Source organism: Microcaecilia unicolor, chromosome 2, assembly GCF_901765095.1.
Source record: "Microcaecilia unicolor chromosome 2, aMicUni1.1, whole genome shotgun sequence".
NCBI lineage: Eukaryota > Metazoa > Chordata > Amphibia > Gymnophiona > Siphonopidae > Microcaecilia > Microcaecilia unicolor.
This window is the reverse complement of record NC_044032.1, coordinates 460781119-460807800: the sequence shown is the minus strand read 5'-3', so window position 1 is coordinate 460807800 and position 26682 is coordinate 460781119. Positions and strand designations below refer to the sequence as shown.

General features: G+C 45.6%; 1 protein-coding gene across 1 annotated transcript in view; it reads left to right on the top strand.

The window, feature by feature from the left end:
• Positions 1–10694: 10694 nt before the first annotated feature.
• The window catches only part of C2H20orf27 (chromosome 2 C20orf27 homolog), a 121162-nt gene continuing 105174 nt past the window's right edge, over positions 10695–26682 (top strand). Inside the window, exon 1 of the mRNA XM_030190981.1 lies at positions 10695–10840. The gene's annotated coding sequence lies outside the window, so the exon portion shown is untranslated. The remainder of the gene's footprint in view (positions 10841–26682) is intronic.

Here is a 26682-nt window from a genome sequence, read left to right as displayed (position 1 = left end):
TGAAAAATGAGTCTCTGTTCTTCTTGTAGTAAAAAAAGAGAGAGAGAAGCAGTGTTGAGGCCAGGGTAGAGAGAGACAGGCGCAATGCTATGTAGGTAAGTAGGTAGGTGGGTGGGTAGAGTGAGAGGCAGGGGCAATGCTAAATGGAGGGGGTAGAGAGAGGCAGTGGTAATGCTAAATGGTGTGTGGGAAAAAAAAGACAGAGAGAGCAGGCAATGCTGTATAAGGGAGTGGGAGGGGTGGGATAGAGACAGAGATGATAATACTGCATGGGGGAGCAGAGAGAGAAAGATGGAGCAATGCTGGATAAGGGGGGGTAGGAGGGAAAGAGACATGGATGGCAGTAATACTGCATGGGGAAGAAAAGAGAAAGATAGAGAGATTGAGATGCTGGCCAGAAAGAAGGAAGAAAGATGGAGGAAATGCAGGATGTAAAATGTGGAAAGAGGGAACATAGTAAATGAAAATGCTTGCTGGAAGGGGACAGAAACAGAGGGAAACACTGGCTGGAGGGGGAGCTACTGCATGGATAAGGGGGGGGAGGGAAGGTGTTGGATAAAAGAGGGAAGAAAGGATACACGCTGGCTGGAAAAGGAGAGACACTGGAAAAGTGGGAGAGAGAGGAAAGCAGGGGCGTAGCCAGACACCCAATTTTGGGTGGGCCTGGGCCCAAGATGGGTGGGCAGAAGAACCTCTCTGTCCCACAAGTGATTTGGTCTATTCCTCTCTCGCCTGCATGCCATAGGGTCTCTCAAACACCCCCTCCCCCGCATACCATTTAAATAGCAGATTTTCACCAGCAGCGAACAGCAACTAACACACACTGCTCATGTTGGCCCCACAGCCTTCCCACTGATGCAACTTCCTGTTCCGCATAGGCAGGAATACGTCAGAGGGAAGGCTGTGGGGCCAGTGTGAGCAGTATGTATCAGTGTCTGCTTGCTGCAGGCAAAGATGTTATTTACAAGGTATGCAAGAAGGACAGTTGTTGGGAGTTTTTGGCTGGTGGGGCTTGGGGATCCCTGCCAGCCACATCATAGGTGTACTGCTAATGGGTGGGCCTGAACACAAAGTGGGTGGGCCAGGGCCCACCTGGGCCCACCCTTGGCTATGCCACTGGAGGAAAGACCCTAGCTAGAAAAGGTGGAGACAGAAGGTGAGATGTTGGATGGAAAGGGTAGAGAGAGAGAGAGAGAGAGAGAGAAGGAAGCTACTGGATGGAATGGAAAGTAGGAAGAGAACATGCTGCATGGAAAGAGGGTGGAGAAGACAGATGCTGGATAGAGAGGAGAAATGCTGAATAAAAGGGGAGAAAGAAGGCAGATGTTGGATGGGGTGAAGACAGAGAGGGGAGATGCTGAATGGAAGGGAGAAAGAATCTGAATTGGAAGGGAGAGAGGGATGCTGGGTGGAATAGGGAAGAGAGAAGAGAAATTCTGATGGAAGGCGGTAGAAAGAGAGACCAGATGCAGGATGGAATGGGACAAGATGCTGATGGTGGATATGAAAGGGAGAGAAGAGAAGAAACGTTGCATGGAAGTGGATTCGAGAGAAGAGGAGAGATGCAGAATGGAAGGGGGAGAGGATAGTGAAAGACTGGAAAATAAGAGGAAGGGGAATGGGAGAGCCAGAGGGAAAGAAATGGAAAACTATAGATAGATGTATTTAAAAAGGCAAATTGAAGACTGGATAGTGAGAATAAATGAAATCTGTACTGAAAGGCAGAAAAATAAATGGAAGAAAGCAGAAAGGAAAAGATCAATGTTGCAGATGGAAGTAGTGGAGAAAGTGAAGAAGACCAGAGGACACTGAAAAATGACAAAAGGATGGGAATCCCTGTTAAGAGAGTTAAGAGAAGACAGGAAGGCAGAAATCATAATCAAGGACTGGGACCAACATAATTATATAAATTAAATGGCCAGACAACAAAGGTAGAAAAAATAATTTTATTTTTAATTTAGGATAAAGTAGTGTGGTAGCTGTGTTGGGGGTTGTTTACTAAAGCTTAGCTCGAGTTATCTGCAGCAGGGCCCATAGGAATAAAATGGCCACTGCTGCAAATAACTCAAGCTAAGATTTAGTAAACATGGGGGTTAATCTACTCTAGAGGTTAAAAAATTAATAAAATGGAAAATAGTGAAACCTTTTTATTGGGCTAGCTTTCAGAGGCCCAAACCTCCTTCCTCAAGAAAGAACAGTATACTATACTATTAAGTTAATCTAATAAAAAGGTAGTACCTTATTTTCCTTTTTTTGTTTTGTTTTTGTTTCTTAATTTGAAATGTGATTAGAATATGTCAATTTTTTAAATTTACACCTGCTCTCTTTATATTTTGCACAGTACAGGGTGACATGCATCACTTCTTCTCTTTATCTGGTTGTTGCATTGTGTGCAGTGTCTGGCTTCTTGGGAGTTCAATTTAATTTTTGTGATTGCTCAGACTTGGTGAGGTTTGGGGTGTGTGAAAGAGATCAGATATTCTTTTAGCACTGAATGTCTGTGTAGGATCAATCTATAGTTATTAGAGCCATGATGGCGAACCTATGACACGCGTGTCAGTACTGACACGCTTAGCCATTTTCGGTGACACGCGGCCGCATGTGGCCGCATACAGAGAAGCAGCGGCGTTCCCCGGGGCGGATCGCCGATGCGTCCCCCCCCAGGTGCAGCGCGACCTCCCCCCCCCCGGCGAAATCACCCCCCCCCCGGTGCATGTTTACCCGCTGGGGGGGGTGCCGTGTGCGCTCCTATTGGCTACCTCCGAGTCCTCCGCTTGTTCCCTCCCTGCTGCTCCCTCTGCCCCGGCTCCTGAACGGCCGTTAGGGGATCTTTGACCTCACTTCCGGCCGGTGGAGCAGAGAGCAGCGGAATGCCGTGGGGGACGCATCTCTGGGGGCCCTGTGATCGCCATTACCACATAACCACAGCAACCATCATCCAATCTACTGTTCTGGGGTGTCGTGGATTTCTAATTGACCATCATTGCTGAGATAGGTGAGGGAGAGGCTGGGAGAGGCGAGGGCATGTGCTATGGGTGCCGTTTCCCGCCATTAGAAATAGCGGCAGCCATCTTAATTTACATAAGGTGGTCAGTTAGGCTAGTTAACCCCTAATTGCCTGCAGGGCTAACAGGCTATCTATAATTCTATCTTCTGTCACTGCCCCCCTGATGGAGAACCCAAAAAATAAAAAACCAAGGTTAAGTAAAGGAAGTGGTAGTAGCAGTAGCCGACCCTTTCAAGAGACATGGACCGAGATGTATGGCATTATAGAAAAAAATGGCAGATCATTTTGCGTTCTATGTACTGAAACGGTAGTAAGCAGAACGTGGAATATAAATAGACATTTTGAAACTAATCATTCCCAGCTCTTGAAAAAAAGTGAGGATGAAAGGAAGGAATACATTTCCAGGCAGCTACACTTTTATAAGAGCCAATCTAAGTCCATCCTTAAATTTGTAAAAGGTTCTACAAATTTAACATCTGCAAGTTTGAGCATTGCTCACTCCATAGCTCAGCATGGAAAAGCACTCAGTGAGGGAGAATTTATTAAAGAAACTCTCCTAAGATGTGCACCAGTTCTATTTCACGATATGCAGAATAAAGATGCAATTATTAAGAGAATATCTGAGTTACCAGGAAATTTGGAGTGCCTGGATCCGATTACCAGACACTTTTAGCACCCTGAAAAATATAGCAATGGCTTTACTCACAATTTTTCCCTCTACGTAGTTTTGTGAAACCTTATTCTCAGCGTTAAATAATATCAAAACCAACAAAAGAAACAGATTGAAAGATGAAGTTAGTAGTGCTTGCTTGGGCTTGAAGTGTACAAAATACCAACCTTCAATTGAAGATTTAGCCAATGAAATTCAGCAACAAAAAAGTCACTAATAGGCAGATTAGTTAAAGAATTCCCCCTCCCCCTCACTTATCTTAGTTCACGGCACCCCACACAAGTTAAATAATATCAAGACCAACAAAAGAAACCGACTGACAGATGAACAAAGAAGTCACTAAGCAGGTAAGTTAAATAAATAGGTTTTGGTTTATTAAATACAGTTATATATTACAATTATACATTTTTGTTATTTAAACTATAAATATCGCGAAATTATGGTTTTTTTTCTCGAAGTGACACACCACCCAAGTTATGCTCGGTTTTTTTGGCGAATTTTGACACACCAAGCTCAAAAGGTTGCCCATCACTGTATTAGAGGGTCCTTTTACAAAGGCGAGCTAGCGTTTTTAGTGCGCAGTAAACGCTAGAAACACTCATAGAAATATATGGGGGTCTCTAACATTTAGCACACGCTAAAAACATTAGCGCACCTTTGTAAAAGGACCTCTAGGTTTATTTAGTTTTCCAGTAGGTGCACTAATATTGTAGTACCCACTGCAGTATCCCTGCCACCAAAGGTATTATATTTAATGCACTGGGGTGGGGGGGGGGGGAACTATGTTGCCCCTTCAGTCCACCTCTGGGCCCCCCCCCCCCAATTACATAAGAACATAAGAGTAGCCATACTAGGTCAGACCAATGGTCCATCTAGCCTAGCATCCTGTTTCCAACAGTGGCCAATCCAGGTCACAAGTACCTGACAGAAACCCAAATCATGGCAACATTCCATGCTACTAGTCCCAGGGCAAGCAGTTGCTTCCCCATGTCTGTCTCAATAGCAGAGTATGGACGTTTCCCCCAGGAACTTGTCCAAACCTTTTTTAAACCCAGATACACTAACTGCTCCTCCAGCAAAGAGTTCCAGAGCTTAACTATTCGCTGAGTGAAAAAAAAAAACCATTTTATCCTATTTGTTTTAAAAGTATTTCCATGTAACTTCCTTGAGTGTCCCCTAGTCTTTGTACTTTTTGAAAGAGTAAAAAAAATCAATTCACTTCTACTTGTTCTATACCACTCGGGATTTTGTAGACCTCAATCATATCTCCCCTCATTCGTCTCTTTTCCAAGCTGAAGAGCCCTAACCTCTTTAGCCTTTCCTCATATGAGAGGAGTTCCATCCACTTTTTAATTTTGGCCGCTCTTCTTTGAACCTTTTCTAATTCCGCTATGTCTTTTTTGAGATACGGTGACCAGAACTGAACGCAATACTTTGCTCCTGGTTTAAGGTAGCCCTGAGACTGTGAGGGAGTGTTCTTAAAGGGAAGTGGCAGCATCCTATAGACTCCCTCAAACCTCCTATAAGCGACATCTGAAAAACACATTGTATTCCCAATTTGCTTTGCTAGAATAGCAAAGTGTTTCATTCTTCTCCAGTCAATGCAGCACAAGAAGAGGAAGTGGCAGTGGCAGGAAAGCTGTGGTGACAATATGAACTGTGGTAACAGTGGAGTCAATCAAGACAAGGGAAGCAGTAGTGCTGGTGGTGCAAATTTTCAAGCTGTAGAAAAACAGAGGAAGAGGTGGCTGCTGTAGGTATGTAGCAACAGTATGGGGAGAAATCATGTTAACAGGCCTGCTATTTTGTGATCTTCTTCTTTTCATATTGACAATTGACAGCCCTGAGCTGGAGGAAGGTACAGGGTTAAAAAAAAACAGGGCTTTTTTTGAGGGGGTACTTGGGGGTACTGAGTACTGGCACCTTTTCCATTGTTTGCTAAAATTGACCCATGGTCCCCAAGTTTAAATGAAAGAGCTCAGGCTCTACACACCAGTTCTGCCTTATCATAGATTCTGTGACTGGTTTCAGGGGGCCTGGCTATTGTGAGATGGGTCCCTCAGTGATCACCCCAACCCTAAAGGGTAGCCTGGCATTTGAGTACCGGCACCTTTTTTTTGCTAGAAAAAACACTCTGAAAAAAACAAACAAACAAAAACAAAAAATACAGACCACAAATAAAAGTTTGCATTCCATTGTGTAACAAGAAACACTGAAAAGAGTGGAAGTGAAAAGCATGAGAGGCAGTTCTAGCTAACACTGCTGTAAGAGTGACATGAACAAGAGTATAAGATTCACAAGGCACACAATGATAGCATGTTAATTTCATTGTGTGCTATAAGAAACACTCCCCATGGATTCTGCTCTGTTCTGTACTGTTGTTGAGATGAGACTTGAAAAGAACCTCTTCTGATTTCCCTAGTCTTTCAGGCATAATGTCTTCCCCAACAAGCTGCTCTGACCAAGGTTAGGAACTGTTACCAACAGAGTGCAGAGCAGTGTTTCCCAAACTTGTTTGGTTCGCTGGGTTGCTAGTGTCCGTGCAATTTTTAATGCCCCCCACCTCCAACACACATTTCTCTTCCCCAAACTTTCTCCCCCCCCCCCCAAAAAAAGGTATTATGGGGAAGAAAGTTTTCAAAATTGCATAAAAATGGAACAGAGCGTCTACTTGTATGCAAGATTTTTTTCTTTTTTGTCTTCTCTCATTTGGAGGGTTTAGAGAATTTGCCTTCTTGATCTCTGCCACCCTCAGAGATGTAGCTGGTGCCAGTAGCTTACTTCCTCTGTCTCTGTGTCTCTCTCTGTCTCTCTCTCTCTCTCAGACACACACACACACACACTGATTACATGATACCCAACAGCGCCATTTGTCAGACAACGCACACAAAACTCTTGAAAAAGCCAATTAGAGCTGCAGGCACCAGCTCCTAACTTCCAACACCGCCTGCAGTGCAATCAACTCTTCACACCAGGGGCGTAGTTACGGATCCAATCTCGGCTCAGGCCCGCCCAGGGGCCCCGCGCTACTGACTCCCGACATCAGACCAACTATCTCGCATTCATCGGGAAATTCGCAGTCATCTTCCATTCAGCTTCCCAACTCTCTTCCCTTTTCATCTCCCCCTTTTTCCCCGAGTCCAGCGATGCTTCTTAAATTGCCTTGTTCCACAGCCCCCCCCCCCCCCCGGCAACGGTATCGATTCCCTGGGTCCTCCCACATGGCTTGATCACTGTCAGTGGCTGTGTGATTGTGATAGACTGCCTCCAGTGCCGTGGCTGCCAATAGACGAGTGTTCCCTTTGCAGTGCTCCACCTCCTAACACGCGACTTCCTGTTTCTGCGCAGGCGGGACTCGGACATCCTACAGGGAAAATCCTGATGTCGGCGAGGGTGGTCTGCTATGGTCACAGCTGCAGTGCTGCCAGTGATTGGGTCAGATGGGAGCACCCAGGGAGGTGACAGGTGGAGTGAACTCGCTGGTGATGCTTGAGGGAGAAGGGCGCTGGACTCAGGAGTGGAGATGGGTATCCATTTGTGTGGTGAGAGAGAGCGAGAGAGAGAGAGAGAGAGAGAGAGGTGTGCTGCTAGCCATTGGGACTAGATGGGAGGGGAAGAGAGAGGAAAGATGCTAGATCCAGGGAAGGGGGCAGAGGGAAGAGACCACAGAAGGAGAGCCACAAGATCCATGGAGAGAAAGCAGGAGATATGCCACAATGTGTGTATGTATGTATGTGTGTGTGTGTGTGTGGGGGGGGGGGGGGAATATGAGAGAGAAGGGGAGAAATGATGGACTCAGGGCAGGAGTGCAGGAGGAAGGGAAGAGAAAAGGGAGAGACAGGGCACAGAGAAGAGAAACTGGGCATGGAGTAAGCATAGGATAGGGAGAGAGAGGGGTGATGCAAAGGGTTTCAATGTATCATCAACATCAATGCCTAGATTCCTTTCCTGGTCGGTGACCCCTAACATGGAACCTTTCATTATGTAGCTATAATTCAGGTTCTTCTTTCCTACAGGCATCACTTTGCACTTCTTCATATTAGACGTCATCTGCCATTTAGACGTCCAGTCTTCCAGTCTCGTAAGGTCCTCTTTAATTTTTCACAATCCTCTTGCGATGTAACAACTTTGAATAACTTTGTGCCATCAGCAAATTTAATTACCTCACTAGTTACTCCCATCTCTAGATCATTTATAAATATGTAAAAAAAAGCAGCAGTCCCAGCACAGACCCCTGGGGAACCCCACTAACTACCCTTCTCCATTGAGAATACTGACTATTTAACCCTACTCTCTGTTTTCTATCTTTCAACTAGTTTTTAATCCACAATAGGATACTACCTCCTATCCCATGACTCTCCAATTTCCTCTGGAGTCTTCCATGAGGTACTTTGTCAAATGACCTTTGAAAATCCAAATAAACAATATTGACCTGCTCACCTTTATCCACAGGTTTGCTCACCCCTTCAAAGAAATGTAATAGATTGGTGAGGCAAGATTTCCCTTGACTAAATCCATGTTGGCTTTTGAATATGCTCTGTAATTTTCTTCTTTATAATAGTTTCTACCATTTTGCCAGGCACCGACGTCACACTCACCAGCCTATAATTTCCCGGACCTCCTCTGGAATCTTTTTAAAATATTGACGTTACATTGGCCACCCTCCAATCTTCCGGTACCATGCTTGATTTTAATTCTAGTTTAAATGCCTAGAAGCATATCGTCTGAATTTCTCACCATGGATTCTAAACTGCATATTGCATCGTGCAGTTAGATGCACCAACTAAGGCCAGCCATCAATCTGGCGAAAGTGTATGCAGCCAACGTGAGTGTAAGTTAGTGTTCTAGTGGGCTATGGGCATGTTGTAAATGGTTTACGAGCATTAAATGCTAACACACCCATAAAAAATGTATTGGCACGTTAGCGTTTAACGTGCCTTAAATTTAGAGGTGCGTTAAAAACGCTAACACACCTTAGTAAACATACCCTATACCTGGAGCAATCTAAGCGGAGAACAAGACCACATAAAAAATAAAATAATACAAACACAGCAATAAAAAATACATCATAACTACATAAAATTATACAACTTAACAAAAATGTACTATAATATAAGTTGAAATATCAGTGTAAAACAAAATAATATCATAATCTGGTGATCCATAGGCCTGAATAAACATATGGGGTTTTAAGGCTTTTTTGAAATGGGCAATATTCTGCATAGTATGGAGTTCAATAGGCAGTACGTTCCATAACTTAGGGCCTTTAATATAAAAAATAGAAGATCTACAATCTTCTAAATGAGCCTGCTGAAAAGAAAGTACTTCAAGTAGCTGTTTCTAAGAGGATCTTAGAAAGCGAGAAGGTTGGTAACACCTTAAAGTGGCACTGAGTGTTGAGGAAATACGACTATTCCAATATTTTAAAAACCAACAATAAAATTTTTAACCTGATGCAAAATTTTATAGGGAGTCAGTGCAAAGCTTTTAGAATTGGAATCACATGATCATAACGTGATCCCTCTTTAATCACTCTCGTTAAAGAACACACATGCAACAGAAAGACTAGATTGACATATTCTAATTGATAAATAGAAAATAACATTCTTTTTTCTACCTATATATGAGAAGAGACTGGACAACCTGAATGTTTATACCCTAAAGGAGAGAAGGGCCAGGGGAGATATGAAACAGACGTTTAAATACTTGAAAGGCATTAATAAAGAAACAAATATAGAAGCAAATATTTTCCAGAGAAAGGAAAATGGTAAAACTAGAGAACATGAATTGAGGTTGCGGGGTGGTAGACTTAGGAGTAATGTCAGAAAATGATTTTTAATGGAGAGGGTGGTTGATGCCTTGAATGCCCTCCTGAGTGAGGTGGTGGAGAAAGAAACTGTGGCGTAATTCAAAATGGTGTGGGATGAACACAGAGGATCTCTTATTAGAAAATGAATGGTATAAAAAACAAAACTTAAGGGTTGCATATGTGTTTTTACATGTCAAGTCATGCTTAGATGGCAACTCTGGCTGTTATCAACTAAGGCCGGTGCTGGGCTGGCTTGTATGTCTGAGTCCCACATATAGCAATCCGGTTTTGGATGGACTGTAGAGATCTTTGACGGAAACTCCAGTAACTTGGAATGTGAGAACAGTACCAGGCAGACTTTTATGGTCTGTGTCCCGCAAATGGCAAGACTGATTCGGATAGGCTTTGACTGCAACTCCAGTAATTGAAACATAAGGACAGAACCGGGCGGACTTCCACTGTCTATGTCCCAGAAACACTAAGAATTACCATGATCAAGCATATAATATCACATCATTGTTGATTTATTCTAGACTTGATAATGAGTGTGTGTGACTGTAGGGCAGACTGGATGGACCACCGCAGGTCTTTATCTGCCTTCATTTACTATGTTACTATGAAGAGCTGCAAGTTCTGTGTTAACACGTTAAATGTGCAGCCCTAATTTTAATTATTAGTTTTATTCCTGCTTCTGTGTTGCACTAATAAATAAAAACCTCAAAACAACATAAAACCCCCAACAAAATAAAAACAAAGGAATAAAAGCAAATCTGTACCCTGATTTGAAATAAACAGCTAATACAAATGAAAAAAAGTATTTATTACTTCACTAAAAATATTAAATATAAATAAGTATAAGTCTACTATTTCACTGAAAGTAATAAATAGAAATTAAAACAAGGAAAATAAGCATACTCTTAGACTTTGCCAAAAGAAGTGAAGTGCTTTCAATGAAGTAACCGACCTGAAGAAGGCTCTGTAAAAAACTCTATTAAGCTACTCCTATTAAAAGTATTACTTCTGTCTAAGCTAAATTAAAACAAAATTCAAATTTCTCATAAATCCACATATCCGCCAACCAGCACACGTGGTTGAAATGGTTTTATTTTTCCCCTTTAAGAAAGACCTGTCGGCCTATGACGTCAGACAGCCTTAGCCAATGAGTACAGTGTGGGGGCGGAGCGTCGGTTGCGGATTGGGACGGGGCTGCAGTGTGCGCGCGGCACCGCACGGCACGCTTTGTAGTGAGCGGCGGTTGGTACGGTAGTGACTGGGTCGTTGATTGTGGTTTCACCTTCTTTAGTCGGAGGAGTTTTGACCTCGCCTCGCGGGGCTGGGCCCCGCCCGCTAACAGGTAACGGCAGGGTGCTGTGCGGGAAGTGTCTCGGAGCCCAGACCAATGGGGGCACGAGCTAAATGGATATTGGGTAGTTCCCGGTGTAAGCCCCGGAACGATGCGGCTCCCTGTTCCTGGTCAACCAGAGCCCGTCACCAGCTTTTCTCTGTTAGAGCTGGGGCTCTTAGTGCCTCGCGCCATAGTAGCTTCTGTGCTTGCGCGCGAGTACCCTGTCGCTGGCCACTGTATGTGTTTATAGCCCTGCCTCAGTGTGTCATTGCAGATTCTGTAGCTGTGTGCCCCGTGTAATTTTGTGTATGTACACACCCGCACAGTGCGCACAGATACAGCTATCTGACCTCATAGATATAGAAGTATAACTGCGCTCGTGTGCAGCAATATGTTTAGCTGTATGCGTGTGTATTAAGACTTAAGTCTGTATAGGTTCATATTGCTGTATGTAGCTCTATGTATTAATGCGTCTGCAGACAGTGTGCGTTCCCGGGAAAAAATGCATTTAGGAAAAACATGGTGAGGAAAGGGAATAGAAAGCGATGCCCACAATTTACAAGTGCAAATACTGGAGATAACGGGATAGTTACTAGGTTTTTATTTTTAACGAGGCAGAAGTTGGTTTCAAAGATTCAGTAGCATTTTTTTTCTGTACTTTAATATTGAGAAGCAGTGTTAGACGGTGGCAACACTGTATATAAAAATGTGAACTTTAATGTGCAATGTGAAGAGCATTACTAGAGACATTATTAAGAATCACTCTTAAGGTGATGGTGTTTCTCACTTTTTTGACAGAGAATATTTAATCACAGCAGTAATAGTAATTTTTAAATATGAAAATATGGCATGCCTATGATCATGGTCTGTATACAGGTTTTACTGGATGACACTCATCTGTTCCCTCATTCATTCATTTATTTTGCTGGAAACCCTTCTTACAGCTTTGCTTTTCTATGAAAGTTATTCAAGTCCAATCCTCTCCCTTCTGCACTATTGGAGGATCATTTTCTGTAGCTGTAATAAGAGAGTGATGAATCTGCAATGATTAGATGAGAGCTGGAAATATATGCAAACATACATAATTGCAGTTTTTATGGTCTTAAATTGTGAAGGAACAGATTTCTGATAGTTGTATCTTTAGGTTTTGGGACTGATGCAGTAAGATGCATTTCTGTTGGAGCAGCAGTTTACTCTTGATTTTCCTTCACTAATCTTAATCAAGGAAGAAAGGTTGTGTTAAAGTAGGGGTAGGCAACTCCGGTCCTCGAGAGCCGCAGGCAGGTCAGGTTTTCAGGATATCCACAATGAACATGCAGGAGATAGATTTGCAAGCACTGCCTCCATGGTATGCAAATCTATCTCATGCATATTCATTGTGGATATCCTGAAAACCTGACCTGCCTGCGGCTCTCGAGGACCGGAGTTGCCTACTCCTGCGTTAAAAGATAGCATGACAGACATGCAAATAATTTCATTAAAATTGCGCCTCTTGTGCAAAAAATAAACTTTGTGTAATGCATCTTTACATCAACTCAGGATGGTGTGGAGGTGCAGCATAGGAGGGGAGAATGATCTGAGGTTTAATGATCTTCGCCTCAGATCATTGAAGATCCCTGGTAGCATAAGTTTATTGCAGTAGTGGTTCTATATCTGTGTTAACCACCAATTCTAGAGCAAATAGAGCCTTGATGAAACTTTAGTGGTCCCCCTGCTTTTTCTCCAAAGTGCATGTAGTTTATAATAATGGCATGTAGAATAAATATTTTTAAAAGTAGAAAAATATGTTTCCTTCAGTGAGCAGTAGTTCATGAACTGTCATGTGGTAATGTTTCCATATGGCTAAACTGCCTAATGCTATAACTGCCCCCAAATTCTTTAAATGAGTGCTTAAGGTCAGTTATGTGTGTAACATAATTAGCTAATTGGTGCTGAATTGGCAGTTAATTGGAGATAAGTACCAATAATTGCTTTTAAGCACTAATTAACGGACACTTATTTTACAGAATAGCAGTGTAAATCAGTTGCGCACGCAACTTCTATCATATGCAACTCCAAAGGGTGTGGCCATGGGAGGGACAGGGCGGGGCAGAGGAGTTCCCAGAACTTAGTTGTGATGTTATAGAATATATACATGCCCAACTACCATTAGTTGCACACCAGGTTTCACCAGAGTTGTACTGTACCCGAAGTTAAGCTTGAGATTCATGCTAGGCTAATATACTGCAAAGGGCGCTCTACAGAGTGCCAATTACAAAATTCTGTCTTAATGTGGATCTTTCCAGCACCTGACTTTGGATGCCATTTACTGAATTCTGCTCCTTTCTACCTAAATGTAAGTTCCATTTGTGCATTAAGATTGCAGAATAATAACAGTTAATGTGTATAAATGTAACACATACCGTACTGTTTCTAATAAACACCCAGGTTATTATTAGAAACTGTGGATTTTCTGGAGTCTAGGGTGGGCTATTAATGGAGGCATCGTGAGGGTTTTTACCTCCTTTTTTTATGGTTTGCTATTAATGGAGGCACCATTTCTCTCCTGCACCCTGCCCCCCCCCCCCCCCCCCACGGTAACTGGCATTGCTCTCCGCACATGATCAAGGCCCAGCACCATAACCGTGAGAAGACGTAAGAGAGATACAGTCATCATGGAGTGGGGTGGAATGGAGGAGAACAATGCCGGTTACTGCAAATTCCATGGGGTGGGCTATTATTGGGGAGAATCTAAATTTGGCTTTATGATGAAATTTACAGGGTTTTTCGGTGCTGAAGAAAGGTGGGCTGCTATTAGAAACAATATGATAAATGCTAGGCGCATGCACATTGAAGTTAAAGAATACTGCTGAGCAAGTTGCATAACATGTAAATGCAAGGGGGCATTCACAGGGAGAGGCACGTGGGCAGGGCATGGATGTATCAAACATTTAGGCACATTAGTATGTAAATGACAGTATTCTAGAACCAAATTGCAACATTTGGGTGCAGTCCTTTTTATGCCTGTTGTGGGCATGCCTCAATGTTGGCACATAAATGCCGACTTAAACTAGTATTCTATAGAGGTGTTTGAGTGCCCAGGTGCTGTTACAGAATTTGCGCTCAATGTGCTGTATTTTGACTCTTTAATTTTGTCACACTTTAGAGAATAGACCCCAAAGCTTTTCTCAGATACTATGATGACACTGAATCTCACTCCTAAAGCAGGGTTATATATGACGTACGTATGTAATGCCAATAAACCTGAGACATGGAGATCATTTCATCTCTTTCATTGTGTTAGCCTTTTTCTGGAGTTCATAGGTTGGTTATACTTATTACAACCTATCAAGGTACTCTTGGAAATATTCTTTTAATTGGGCTGGTGGTTCTCAATTTAATAGATACAATTTCTGTATCTTTTTACATTTTCTTAGCCTCTGGTAATATTTTGAAACTTGAGGTTCTCCTCTTCAATGTATAATACAGAGTAGTTGCTTGTACTGACACTTATGAAACTTGTCCCTTAATCGTAATTACACAAAAATAGATAATGGAAACCATAGTTCTCATTCTGTCCTATGTTTTCAAGAAAGATTTTATTGTTATTGGTAACCAAGTAAAGAAGTCATCAAATGAAAAGCAATTTTGTTTTATGGACATATATTGTGTCACGTGAGCAAGATTTTTTTTCTGTTCATTGTTTCTCATTTGTATATCTTTTAGGTATGGAATTATTTACTGTTAATTTTGGTTTCAGTGTAACAGTCATGGAATAGGGGGCGTTGTTCTGTTGTGGATTAGGAATTAGTTTATAAATAGAAAGGAGAGGGTAGGGTTAAATGACCATTTTTCTTAGAGGAAGAGGGTGAATAGTGGAGTGCCTCATGGATTTGTATTTGAACTGGTGTTATTTAACATATTTATAAATGATCTGGAAATTAGAATGACGTGAGGTGATGCCATCTACCAGTTCAAACTATTCAAAGTTGATAAATGCATGTGGACTGAAAGATTTGTAGAAAGGTTTTAGGAGATTGGAAGACTGGGCATCCAAAAATCTAGGGCCCTGTTTACTAAGCTGCATGTAGACATGCTAGCAGTTTTGGTACACTCTAATGCTAGAGACAGCCATATATTCCTATGGGTGTTTCTAGCGTTAACACATTCTAAAAATGCTAGCGCATCTTAGTAAACAGAGCCCCTAATGTGGACAAATGCAAAGTGATGCAAGTTGGGAAGAATAATCCAAATCATAGTTGATTGATGCTAGGGTCCACGATAGGAGTCGGCACTCAATAAAAATATCTAGGTGTTGTAGATGATACACTGAAATCTTCTGCCCAGTGTATGGCGGTGGCCAAAAAAGCAAACAGAATGCTAGGAATCTATTATGAAGGGGATTGTAAATAAAACAAAGAATATTATAATGCCTCAGTAGTCCTCCATGGTACGACCTCACCTCTATTATTGCGTGCAATTCAAATCCACCGTTTCTCAAAAATGAAATAGCAAAATTAGAAAAGGTTCAAAGAAAAGTGACCAAAATGATAAAGGGGCTGGAACTCCTTTCATATGAGCAAAGGCAAAAGAGGTTAGGGCTCTATAGCTTGGAAAAGACCATTGAGGGGAGATGTGATTGAAATCTGCAAAATCCTGAGTGGTGTCGAATGGATAAAAGTGAATTGTGGGGTTTTTTTTTTAACTCTTTCAAAAAGTGTAAAAATTAGGGGACACTCAATGAAGTTGCATGGTAATACTTTTTAAAACAAATTGAAGGAAATATTTTTCACTCAACAAATAGTTAAGCTCTGGAACTCGTTGCCAGAGATGTGGTTACAGCGGTTAGCATATCTGGATTTAAAAAAGGTAGGTTTGCAAAAGTCCATATGCTATTGAGATAGACATGGAATAAACCACTGCTTGTCCTGGGATTGATAGCATGGAATGGTGCTACTAATTGGGTTTCTTGGCCATTGCTGGAAGCAGGATACTGGGCTAGACAGACCATTGGTCTGATCCAGTATGGCTATTATGTATCGAGGTAGGCTTGGTTTCGGCCCTCCCATGAGGACTTCTTTTCCGACACTGATGAGTAGCATTCATGGGAGTCTGATGAGGATTCACGGTACTTCTCGGAGGAGGAGTCCTTTGGTATCCCATCTGATCCCTCCCCTCCAGAGGAAAGGAGGAAGTCTCTACCTGAGTTCTTCCCTTCCCTGGTTTTGTCAGTAAAATGGCAGCTGCTGCTTCCATTTGTTTGGATACAGGACAAGCAATGTTTGAGGTCCTGGACTACGAATCTCCTCCTAGAGAGTGTGATGATCCCCTTTCACCGGGTCCTGTAGGATGTACAGGTGAATAACTTGGTGTCCCCTCTGTCGGTCTCTTTCATGCCTACTGTCCCGTCTGTGGCCGTGCCAACCCTCAGACTTACCCTGTTTCTGGGAGTCAGTGTCTGTGCTGGCTTCTGCTTGTCTCTGTGTCTGTCTTAGGTTCTCTCTGGCTCTGTGTGCTGATTGCCTTACTGAACCTCACCTGTGTGGGCTTTGCCTCTTCCAAGATGGCTGCCGCCTCCTCCTCTTTGCCAGTATCCAAGATGGCTCCCGCTGTTCCTTCCTATGGGCTGACTGCTCTGAGTGTCAAGCCTCTGTTTGGTTGCAAGGTGATTGCTGCAGCTGTAGCTCTGGTGTTGAGGGCTTTATTAATCACTTGGAGACTACAGTCCTGGCCTTTTGCATCTCATCTCATCTCATCTAAAGGTCCTGGTGTATAGAGTGCCCTGTACACAGTTTCAGTGTTTGCTCTGAGTGAGTTTCTATGTTTGTGTATACTAGCTAGCTTAGGCACCGTGTGGCTTGTAGCCTGTGTATAGCTTTGCTAGTGTTCTATGTTTGTCCAGACTAGCTAGCTTAGGCACCGTGTGGCTTGTAGCCTGTGTATAGCTTTGCTAGTGTTCTATGTTTGTCCAGACTAGCTAGCTTAGGCACCGTCTGGCTTGTAGCCTGTGCATAGCTCTGCTAGTTCTCTGTGTTTGTTTCCAGTGTTTGACTAGCTAGCTTAGGCACCGTCTGGCTTGTAGCCTGTGCATAGCTCTGCTAGTTCTCTGTGTTTGTTTCCAGTGTTTGACTAGCTAGCTTAGGCACCGTCTGGCTTGTAGCCTGTGCATAGCTCTGCTAGTTCGCTGTGTTTGTTTCCAGTGTTTGACTAGCTAGCTTAGGCACCGTCTGGCTTGTAGCTTGTGCATAGCTCTGCTAGTTCTCTGTGTTTGTTTCCAGTGCATGACTAGTTAGCTTAGGCACCGTCTGGCTTGTAGCCTGTGCATAGCTCTGCTAGTTCTCTGTGTTTGTTTCCAGTGCATGACTAGTTAGCTTAGGCACCGTCTGGCTCGTAGCCTGTGCATAGCTCTGCTAGTTCTCTGTGTTTGCTCCTAGTGTAGACTAGCCAGCTTAGGCACCGTCTGGCTTGTAGCCTGTGCATAGCTCTGCTAGTTCTCTGTGTTTGTTTCCAGTGATAGACTAGCCAGCTTAGGCACCGTCTGGCTTGTAGCCTGTGCATAGCTCTGCTAGTTCACTGTGTTTGTTCCTAGTGTTAGACTAGCCGCCCTTGCTAGCCACCTCCAGAGACAGTGTTGTATCTCCTGCTAGTCGTCCTGCGGAGACAGTGACTTCAGCTAGCCATCCTGCTAGCCACCTCCAGAGACAGTGTTGCATCTCCTGCTAGCCGTCCTGCTAGCCCTCCTGCGGAGACAGTGACTTCAGCTAGCCGTCCTGCTAGCCACCTCCAGAGACAGTGTTGCATCTCCTGCTAGCCGTCCTGCTAGCCCTCCTGCGGAGACAGTGACTTCAGCTAGCCGTCCTGCTAGCCACCTCCAGAGACAGTGTTGCATCTCCTGCTAGCCGTCCTGCTAGCCCTCCTGCGGAGACAGTGACTTCAGCTAGCCGTCCTGCTAGCCACCTCCAGAGACAGTGTTGAATCCTGCCGACTGCCAGAACCCGGACAGACCCTGCTTGTCTGCCTTGCCTTCGCCTAGGGGCCAGGGGGCACCCCTGGACCTTCATTCCTGCTGTTCCTGTAAGTCCTACCGGCTGCCAGAACCTGAGGGCTCAACCCGAGGGGGAAGGCAGTCAAGTGTAGGTGAAGCCTAGGTCCAGGGTGTTCCAGTTCCGCGGGTTCTGCTCCAGTGTGTTCCAGTCCAGCGGGTTTCACCCCTGTATGTTTCAGTCCAGTGGGGCCACTCCAGTGTGTCCAGTCCAGTGGGCCCCACTCCAGTGCGCACCCGTCCGGTGCGTTCCAGTTCCGAGTGTTCCGGTGTAGAACTCCAGTCCGGAGTTCCGGTCCAGTCTTATCTCCTCTCTACCTGGAAGGTGATTTTGCCTAAAGGACTCACAAACCCCGCGCTTCCGGGGAAGAAGCCTGAAGGTATGCCAAGGTCCTCGAGAGCGCGGCAAGCGCGAGAGACTCGACACCTATTAAGATTAGACACCATGCATTAGATTCAGAGCTTTTCGGGTGCTTTTCCTGTGCTTTTTAACATATATAGGTCTATAGCTAATTTCCTTGTCATCAAGCAGATGAAGCAATTACGTATGGGTTGTGTCCATCAACCAGCAGGGGAAGATAGAGAGCACTCAACTTTTCACAGTGCCTCATGGCCAGCCAGCTCCACTGCCTCTTCAGTATTCACTATCTCCCCAAGCAGGGTGGCTGCAGCTTCTTCGAGCTCCATCAAAAATCTGCCTGGGGTGGCTCCTGGCTTGCCAGTTGTTGGCTGGGGTGTTAGAGGCTATAGCAGCTTCACATTGAAGGCACATAGGTTAGCCCTTTCCCTGCCTTACCCATGCCCCCGTGGATGTGGACATATTAGCTTGCTTTTCCCTGTCCTTTCCCACTCAGTGGATGCAGGCACATTGGTTCGCTTTTCCCTGTCCTTTCCCACTCAGTGGATGCAGGCACATTGGTTCGCCTTTCCCTGCCTTTCCCACTCATCTGAGCCTCCGGAGTTCTTACCTCTGCTTTCCTCACAGCGTTAAAAAAAAAAAAAAAAAATGGAACAGAGGTTTTCCTTTGATTCTTCTATGGGACCGGAGCTGTGATACTTGGTCCGGTGAGGTAAGAGTGTTTTCTAACTCCTCCGGGGTGGGCCTGCGATCGGGGCGTTTTTGGCGCGAAACCACCATTTTGAATTTTCCCGCCATTTTCGGCGATGGCTGCAGAGGTAAAGCGCTGTTCCCGGTGTAGCAAGCGCAAATCAGCAGCGGGGCTCTGTAAATCGTGCTGTACAGGTGTAAGAGCCGGCCCGAGCATGGCGAGCGATGATTCTTCCCGCTCAGAGCTGGCAGCGGACACCATTTTGAATTCTCCGCATGGCGTGGCCTCCGTAGAGACGGAGAGCCCGGGGGGGGGGGGGACCTCGAATTGAGGCTATTCAGGGAGCGGCTAGCCCCGGACGGGATCTGGATGCCCAGGGCGAGTTTTTCTCCCCTGATTTTGTGTTATTATTGCATAAAACATACATGCTGAAAAGAGCTCTCCCTGAAGGGTCGTCTGAGGCCCCTTCTATTGTCGTCCCTGCCCCCCCCCCCCCGATGGACTCTGGCCTGGGACTGCCCGCTGAGGCTATTTTCCCTGATAATTGGCATAAAGAAAAGCGTAGAAGGGCTAATTCCCCTTCAGATTGTGGTGCACCTCCTTCCCCCCCCCCCCCCCCCCCCCCCCCCCCCCCCCGTGGTCGGGCTGTGAGGATTCGGAGAGTTCTGGCAGGCCTTCGTGGTCTGAGGAGCCAGAGTCAGGTGCAGAATTACCACAGGATCTGGATGATCCCTCCGCGGTGAGGATTTTCCACCGTGATAAGCTGCCAGCGCTTATTTCAGATGCCCTACAGGTCCTTTCTATTGAAGAGCCTGACAGTGGCACGGCCTTCTCTGTGAATCCTAGGATGGCTAGTACCAAAAAGCCTGCTCGAGCCTTTCCTTTGCATGACTCCATCCAAGAGCTTATTTCTGCTCAGTGGGCTGACCCCGAGGGACCTTTGAAAGTTTCCAGGGCTATGGGGCAATTATACCCTCTGCGTGAGGAGCATTTGGCTCGCTTTGCAACAGTAGATGCCCTAGTCACTACGGTGACAAAGAGAACTACCCTCCCTGTGGAAGGAGGAGTTGCCCTGAAGGATAAGACCGTAGGCTGGAAGCAGCACTTAAACGGTCCTTTTAAATTGCAGGTCTTACTGTTCGGGCATCTGCATGCAGTTGTTATGCTGCTAGAGCCTGCCTGGCGTGGTTGCAACAGGCAGTGGAACAGCCCGGAGATGGAGCGGAGCCCTTCTCGGATGTGGCTCCGTGGCTGGAGTCGGCCTTGTCCTTTTTGGCTGATGCCCTTTATGATATTGTCAGAGCTTCGGCTAAACAAATGGCAGTAGCAGTGGCGGCTCGCCGTCTTATTTGGCTACGACATTGGGCAGCGGACATGGCCTCTAAGCAAAGGTTGGTGAAGTTGCCCTTTCAAGGCCTTCTCCTATTTGGTGAGGAGTTGGAAAAAAAATTGTTAAAGGCCTGGGAGATCCTAAACCACAGCGCTTGCCCGAAGATAGGCCGAGGCCTTCCTCCAAGGGCCAGGCGGTCCACTCCTCTTATAGACCTCGCTTCTGTGAAGCTAGAAGGTACCGCCCGGGGCGTTCTGCTGGGTTCACTTCTCGTGCCCGTTTTTCAGCAGAGGAGCTCCTTTCGCTCGGACAAGCGATCCGCAGCCGGTGGCTCTAGGCCTGGAGTTCAGGGTCGACCCTCTCAATGATGGTGCGCCGGCCCCCTCCTCGCTTCCTGTCATCGGAGGACGTCTTTTCCGAGGAGTGGGCCAATATTTCCTCAGATCAGTGGGTTCTGGACCTGATCAGAGATGGCTACAGAATAGAATTCAACGCCCCAGTAAGAGACGTGTTTGTGGAGTCCCGATGCGGTTCTGCCGTCAAACGAGCGGCGGTAGAGGAGACTTTGCAAGGTCTGATTCAGTTAGAGGCCGTGTCCCCGGTACCTCCCGCCGAACACGGCTACGGCCGATACTCCATCTGCTTTGTGGTGCCGCGAAAAGGTGGGTCTTTTCGCCCTATTCTGGACTTAAAAGAATTAAACAAGTCCCTGAGAGTGTGGCATTTCCACATGGAAACCCTGCGCTCCGTCATTGCTGCGGTACAGCCAGGAGAGTTTCTCACGTCTCTAGACCTGAAAGAAGCTTACTTGCACATACCAATTTGGCCCCCGCACCAGACGTTTCTGAGGTTTGCAATGTTGGGAAAACATTTCCAGTTCCGGGCCTTGCCTTTTGGCCTCGCCACAGCTCCCCGAACCTTTTCGAAGGTAATGGTGGTAGTAGCTGCTTTGCTCAGGCGAGAAGGTATCAGGGTTCACCCGTACCTAGACGACTGGCTCATCAGAGCAGACTCTGTAACAGAGAGCTATCAAGGTACAGCCAGAGTGGTCTCAGTACTTCAATCTCTAGGCTGGGTCGTCAATATGGCCAAAAGTCACCTGACCCTCTCGCAATCTCTAGAATATTTGGGGGCCAGGTTCGACACAGACTCGGGCTATGTATACCTACCCAAGCTAAGGCGGTGCAAGCTTCAGAATCAGGTCCGTCTGCTTCTGAGGATGCCCCACCCGCGAGCTTGGGACATTGTCCAGCTGCTGGGATCGATGACAGCCACATTGGAAGTGGTGCCCTGGGCGAGAGCGCACCTGAGACCTCTACAGTATTCCCTACTTCAAAGATGGTCTCCAGTTTCTCAGGATTATCAATGCAGACTTTCTTGGCTCCCTGCGGCCCGACTCAGCATGGAGTGGTGGCTCTCAGACAGCATGCTGTGGCGAGGAATGCCGCTGGCGCTCCCCGATTGGTGTCTAGTAGTGACAGATGCCAGCCTGAAGGGCTGGGGCGCACATTGCAAGGGGAAGCATGCCCAGGGTCTATGGACACCCGAGGAGTCGGAGTGGTCCATCAACCGCCTGGAGTTGAAAGCGGTGTTTCAGGCGCTTCTGGCCTTTCAAGTGACCCTGGAAGGATTGGCTGTCAGAGTCATGTCGGACAACACGACAGCAGTGGCCTACATAAATTGACAAGGCGGCACTCAGTGCAGAGCACTGGCCGCGCAGGCCGAACAGATTTGCCACTGGGCCGAGCTGCATCTTCAGTTTCTGTCGGCAGCTCACATTGCAGGTCAGAGCAACGTGCAAGCCGATTATCTAAGCAGGCATCAGATCGATCCAGCAGAATGGGAACTAGCAGACGAAGTATTCCTGCAGATATGTGCCAAATGGGGCAAGCCCGTGATGGATCTTATGGCGACAAGTTCAAATGCCAAAGTCCCGTGCTTCTTCAGCAGACGGAGAGATCCTCGCTCGGCAGGGTTGGATGCCTTGACTCAGCCCTGGCCTCCGGGCCTACTATATGTGTTCCCTCCGTGGCCCTTGATAGGGCGCGTGCTCCTGCGGATTCGGCTGCACCCAGGAGAAGTGGTGCTCATGGCCCCGGATTGGCCCAGGAGGCCTTGGTATGCGGACCTCCGACAGATGCTAGTGGAGGCTCCCCTTCCTTTACCTCTGGTACCGAACCTGTTGTCACAGGGTCCGGTAGCCATGGAGGACGCCTGCCGCTTTGGTCTTATGGCATGGCGATTGAGAGGGCGCAATTGAGGGACAAAGGCTATTCAAACACAGTCATTTCTAAACTGAAGTGAGTAATGCTGGACGACAAGCCCCTCCATCAGCCAGTATATCTCTATTTCCAGCAGGTGGTGGTCGACTTCTTACCAGTTCCTGGATTGTTCGTGTTTGGGGCTACTCCTGGGCTAGTGTTAGCCAGTTGAGTCTGGGAGTGATTGGCCGGTTGGAGCCATTCTTAGAGGCATACCTGGTGCTCTGGGTTCCTGCCTTACTCCATGTTCCCTTGCTTCCCAGTGTTTTCTTCTGGCTGCTGCCATCCTCACCAAAATATATATATATATTATATATATATATATATATATATATGTATGTATGTATATTTGTATGTATATATATACTAGTAAAAAAGGCCCGTTTCTGACACAAATGAAACATGAAACGGGCGCTAGCAAGGTTTTCCTCGGAGTGTGTATGTTTGGGAGAGTGTATGTGAGAGTGACTGTGTGAGAGACAGAGTGAAAGTGTGAGTGTGTGTGTGTGTGTGAGAGAGAGTGAGTCTGGATGTGAGTGTGTTTGTGAGAGTGTGTGTGTGTGAGAATGAGAGTGTGTGCAAGTGTGTATGTGAGACACAGTGTGAGAGAGAGTGTGTGTGTGCGAGAGAGAGAGTGTGTGTGAGACACAGATTCTCTGTGAGAGTGAGTGTATAAGACCAAGCGAGTGTGTGAGTGACTGTGTGACACATAGAGAGTGAATGTGATACAGTGTGAGACAGTGTGTGAGAGTGTGAGTCAGAAAGACATTGTATATGAGAGAGAGTGTGAGCCCTGCCCTCCCAATCCATGCCCATCTGTCCCCTGCCCCCTCCATTCATCCTTTTCCAGCAATTCCCCTCTCTCCCTGAGCCCTGCCCTCCCAATCCATGCCCATCCATGCTACTCTGTCACCTGCCCCCTCCATTCATCCCTATCCAGCAATTCCCCTCTCTCCCTGAGCCCTGCCCTGCAATCCATATCCATCCATGCCCATCTGTCCCCTCCATTCATCCCTATCCAGCAATTCCCCTCTCTCCCTGAGCCCTGCCCTCCCAATCCATGCCCATCCATGCTCCTCTGTCACCTGCCCCCTCCATTCATCCCTTTCCAGCAATTCCCCTCTCTCCCTGAGCCCTGCCCTCCCAATCCATGCCCATCCATGCTCCTATGTCACCTGCCCCCTCCATTCATCCCTTTCCAGCAATTCCCCTCTCTCCCTGAGCCCTGCCCTTCCAATCCATGCCCATCCATTCATCCTTTTCCAGCAATTCCCCTCTCTCCCTTCCATGTCCCCCCCCTCGCATCCATGCTCCTCTCTCTCCCATGTCCCAGCCTGGCCCGGCCTCTTCTCCCCCCCCTTCGCATCCATGCCCCCCCCTTTGCATCCATGCTGTCGTTTCTCCCCTGCCCTCCCGCTCCCATTGTTCAACTTTACTGCCCACCCTCTTCTCTCCCCCCAACATCTCTTTTTGTTTTTTTTCTTTTTAAATTTACCTCCATGGCGGTTCCGGCAGCGCAGCGTCAGGGAAGGAGGCGGCGCTCCCGACGTCTAGCCTTCCCTTCGCTATGTTCCGCCTTCTTCTGACGTCATCCTTGACGTCAGAAGAAGGCGGAACACAGCGAAGGGAAGGCTAGAGACGTCAGGAGCGCCGCCTCCTTCCCTGACGCTCTGCCCTCGACGTCAAGTTTGACGCGTGGGCGGGGCAGACACAAAGCGATCTCACCCCCTTCACTTTTGGAACGTTGGGTAAGTGAGGCTTCATTCGAACGTTGGAGGTGCGTTTTATATAGAGAGATATGTATGTATATATATATATATATATATATATACACACACTTCTGTGTAGCCCGCGTGAACCCCACCACCACAGGAACAGGATGCACAGTGGATCTTGCTGTGTAAAGGGGAAAAGGATAGTGATAGGAGTGTACTACCGTCCGCCTGGCCAGGATGAACAGATGGATGTAGAAATGTTATCGGAAATTAGGGACGCAAACAAACTGGGCAACCCAATAATAATGGGTGATTTCAGTTACCCCGATATTGACTGGGTAAATGTAACATCGGGGCATGCTAGGGAGGTAAAATTCCTTGACGAAATCAAGGACTGCTTTATGGAGCAACTGGTATAGGAGCCGACGAGAGAAGGAAAAATTCTAGACCTAGTCCTTAGTGGATCACATGATCTGGTGTGGAAGGTAATGGTGCAGGGGCCGCTTGATAAAGTGATCATAATATGATCGGATTTGATATTAGCTTTGAAGTAAGTATACATAGGAAATATGTAAGCGTTTAACTTTCAAAAAGGAGACTATGATAAAATGAGAAGAACGGGTATAAAAAATTTAGATGAATGGCTGCTAGGGTCAAAAATTTACATCAGGCGTGGATGCTGTTCAAAAATATCATCCTGGAAGCCCAGGTCAAATATATTCCACATAATAAAAAAAGGAGGAAGGAAGACCAAACGACAGCCGTCATGGTTAAAAAGTGAGGTGAAAGAAGCTGTTAGAGCTAAAAGAAAACCCTTCAGAAAATGGAAGAAGGAACCGACTGAAAATAAGAAACAGCATAAAGAATGTCAAGTCAAATGCAAAGCACAGATAAGGAAGGTAAAGAGGGACTTTGAAAAAAAGATTGCGTTGTAGGGAAAAACACATAGTAAAAATTATTTTATGAATATTAAAAGCAGGAAGCCGGCAAAAGAATCGGTTGGACCACTAGATGACAGAGGGGTAAAAGGGGCGATCAGGGAAGACAAAGCCATAGTGGAGAGATTAAATTAATTTTTTGCTTTGGTCTTCACTGAGGAAGATTTGGGAGACATACCGGTTCCAGAAATGATATTCAAAGCTGACAAATTGGAGAAACTGATGTAATGGGGCAATTTGACAAACTGAAGAGAAGCAGATCTCCTGGACCGGATGGTATCCATCCCAGAGTACTGATAGAATTGAAAAATTAACTTGCGGAACTATTGTTAATGATATGTAATTTATCTTTAAAATCAAGCATGGTACCAGAAGATTGGAGTGTGGCCAATGTAACGCCGATTTTTAAAAATGGTTCCAGAGAAGATCCGGACAAAATGGTAGAGACTATTATAAAGAACAAAATTACAGAGCATATTTAAAAGCATAGATTGAGACATAGCCAACGTGGATTTAGTGAAGGTGAGCTGGTTGATATTGTCTATCTGGATTTTCAAAAGGCATTTGACAAAGTATCTCATGAAAGACGTCATGGGATAGGAGGTAGTGTCCTATTGTGGATTAAAAACTGGTTAAAAGATAGAAAACAAAGAGTAGGGTTAAATGGTCAATATTCTCAATGGAGAAGGGTAGTTAGTGGGGTTCCCCAGGAGTCTGTGCTGGGACCGCTGCTTTTTAACATATTTATAAATGACCTGGAGATGGGAGTAACTAGTGAGGTAATTAAATTTGCTGACGACACAAATTTATTCAAAGTTGTTAAATCGCGAGAGGATTGTGAAAAATTACAAGAGGACACTGGGAGGCTGGACGTCTAAATGGCAGATGACTTTTAATGTGAGCAAGTGCAAAGTGATGCATGTGGGAAAGAGGAACCCGAATTATAGCTACGTAATATAAGGTTCCATGTTAGGAGTCACGGACCAAGAAAGGGATCTAGGTGTCGTTGAAAACTTGTGCTCAGTGTGCTACATCTGCTAAGAAAGCAAATAGAATGTTAGGTATGTATTATTAGGAAAGGGAAACAAAAATGAAGACGACGTAATGCCTTTGTATCGCTCCATGGTGTGACCACACCTCGAATATTGTGTTCAATTCTGGTCACTGCATCTCAAAAAAGATATAGTGGAATTAGAAAAGGTGTAGAGAAGGGCGACAAAAATGATAAAGTGGATGGGATGACTTCCCTATGAGGAAAGGCTAAAATGACTAGGGCTGTTCAGCTTGGAGAAGAGACGGATGAGGGGAGATATGATAGAGATCTATAAAATAATGAGCGGAGTGGAAAAGGTAGATGTGAAGCATCAGTTTACTCTTTCCAAAAATACTAGGACTTGGGGGCATGCGATGAAGCTACAATGTAGTAAATTTAAAACGAATCGGAGAAACTTTTTCTTCACTCAACGTGTAATTAAACTCTGGAATTCGTTTGCAGAGAATGTGGTTAAGCTGGTTAGCTTAGCGGGGTTTAAAAAAA